The following is a 2500-nucleotide window of genomic DNA, read 5'->3' as shown; positions in this document are numbered from 1 at the left end:
GGGAGCTCTTGTCCGACAACCAGAGAAGAGCAGTCCCTAGAATGAGTAGAGCACACCTGACAACCAGAGAGGCAGCGTGGGTGAATGAGAGGAGCTTCCTTTACATTTAAAGATCAGCGGGGGTAGAATGGAGGAGGGACACAAACAGGTTAGCTCTAACATCTTCACAACCAGAGAGGCATCTCCGTTTCATGAACGGAGCAAGTGAAGGAGAGAGGAGGTGAGGTAGAAGAAGAGGGAGCTCTCCTGACAACCAGAGAGGCAGCGAGGAGGAGGAGAGGAGAAGAGAGGGAGAGAGGAGGAGGAGAGGACAACCAGAGAGGCAGCGAGGGTAGAATGAGAGGAGAGCTCTCCTGAAAGGGAGAGAGGCAGGAGGAGAGAATGAGAGGGAGAGACAACCAGAGAGGCAGCGTGGGTAGAATGAGAAGAGGGAGAGCTCTCCTGACAACCAGAGAGGCAGCGAGGGTAGAAGGAGAGGGAGCTCCTGACAACCAGAGAGGCAGCGAGGGAGAAGAAGAGGGAGCTCTCCTGACAACCAGAGAGGCAGAAGAGGGTAGAATGAGAGGAGCTCTCCTGACAACCAGAAGAGGCAGCGTGGGTAGAATGAGAGGGAGGAGAGAGACAACCAGAGAGGGAGGAGAGGAGAATGAGAGAGGAGGAGGAGAACCAGAGAGGCAGCGTGGAGAATGAGAGGAGAGCTCTCCTGACAACCAGGAGAGGCAGAAGGAGAGGGAGAGAGGAGGAGGAGAGCTCTCCTGAAGAAGAGGGAGAGAGGAGGAGCGTGGGAGAAGAGAGGGAGAGCTCTCCTGACAACCAGAGAGGCAGCGAAGGGGAGAATGAGGAGAGCTCTCCTGACAACCAGAGAGGCAGCGTGGGTAGAATGAGAGGAGAAAACAGAGGGAGGCAGGAGGAGAATGTCTGATTTTAAGGAGTCCCCGTTGAGTGAGTGGCAGGTGAGGTAGAAGAAGAGGGTCTTGTCCGAGGAGGAGAGAAGAGCAGGTCCCCTGTAGAGAGAGAGGACACCAGAGGGAGAAGAGGTGACCTACGGGAGAGAGAAAAGATCTGAGGAGAGGAGGAGGAGAACAGAACAGGTTAGTCTAACAGGAGAGGCAGAGGAGAAGAAGAGGGAGACAACGAGGAGCGTGAGAGAAGAGAGGGAGAGAGAGGGAGAAGAGAGTGAGAGAGAGAGGGAAGAGAGGAGAGGAGAGGAGAAGAGAGGAGAAGAAGAGGGAGAGAGGAGAAGAAGAGGAGAGAGGAGAGGAGAAGAAGAGGGAGAGGAGAAGAAGAGGGAGAGAGGAGAGGGAGAAGAAGAGGGAGAGAGGAAGAGGAGAGAGGAGAAGAAGAGGGAGAGAGGAGGAGGAGAGAAGAAGAAGAGGGAGAGAGGAGGAGGAGAGGAGAGAGAAGAGGGAGAGAGAGAAGAGAGAGAGAGGAGAAGAGAGGAGAGAGAGAAGAGAGGGAGAGAGGAGAGGAGAGAGAGAGGAGAGAGGAGGAGGAGAGGAGAAGAAGAGGGAGAGAGGAGGAGAGGAGAGAGAAGAAGAGGAGAGAGGAGGAGAGAGAAGAAGAGGAGAGGGAGAGAGGAGGAGAAGAAGAGGAGAGAGGAGAGGGAGAGGAGAAGAAGAGGAGAGAGGAGGGGAGAGGGAGAGAGGGAGAAGAGAGGGAGGGAGAGAGGAGAGAAGAGGGAGAGAGGAGGAGAAGAGGAGAAGAAGAGGGAGAGAGGAGGAGGAGAGGAGAAGAAGAGGGAGAGGAGAAGAAGAGGGAGAGAGAAGAAGAGGAGAGAGGAGGAGGAGAGGAGAAGAAGAGGGAGAGAGGAGGAGGAGAGGAGAAGAAGAGGGAGAGAGGAGAGAGGAGAGAGGAGAGGAGAAGAAGAGGAGAGAGAGAAGAAGAAGAGGAGAGGAGGGAGGAGAGGAGAAGAAGAGAGGGGGGAGAGGAAGAAGAGGAGAGGAGAAGAAGAGGGAGAGAGAGGAGAGGGAGGAGAGAAGAGGGAGAGGGAGAGGAGAAGAGGAGAGGGAGAGAGGGAGAGGAGAAGAAGAGGGAGAGAGGAGAGGAGAGGAGAAGAAGAGGAGAGAGAGGGAGAGGAGAAGAAGAGGGAGAGGAGGAGAGGAGAAGAAGAGGGAGAGAGAAGAGAGGGAGAGGAGAAGAAGAGGGAGAGAGGAGGAGGAGAGGAGAAGAAGAGGGAGAGAGGAGGAGGAGAGGAGAAGAAGAGGGAGAGAGGAGGAGGAGAGGAGAAGAAGAGAGGAGGAGGAGAGGGAGAGAAGAGGAGGGAGGAGAGAGGAGGGAGAGAGGAGAAGAAGAGGGAGAGAGAGGGGAGGAGAGGAAGAAGAGGGAGAGAGAAGGAGAAGAGGAGAAGAAGAGGGAGAGAGGAGGAGGAGAGGAGAAGAGAGGAGAAGAAGAGGGAGAGGAGAAGAGGGGAGAGAGGAGAAGAGGGAAGAAGAGGGAGAGGGAGAGAGAAGAGGGGGAGAGGAGAAGAAGAGGGAGAGAGGAGGAAGAAGAGGGAGAGAGG

Source organism: Oncorhynchus nerka, unplaced genomic scaffold (genome assembly GCF_034236695.1).
Source record: "Oncorhynchus nerka isolate Pitt River unplaced genomic scaffold, Oner_Uvic_2.0 unplaced_scaffold_1052, whole genome shotgun sequence".
Taxonomy (NCBI): Eukaryota; Metazoa; Chordata; class Actinopteri; order Salmoniformes; family Salmonidae; genus Oncorhynchus; species Oncorhynchus nerka.
The sequence above is the reverse complement of the archived record's forward strand: the minus strand, read 5'-3'. Positions refer to the sequence as shown.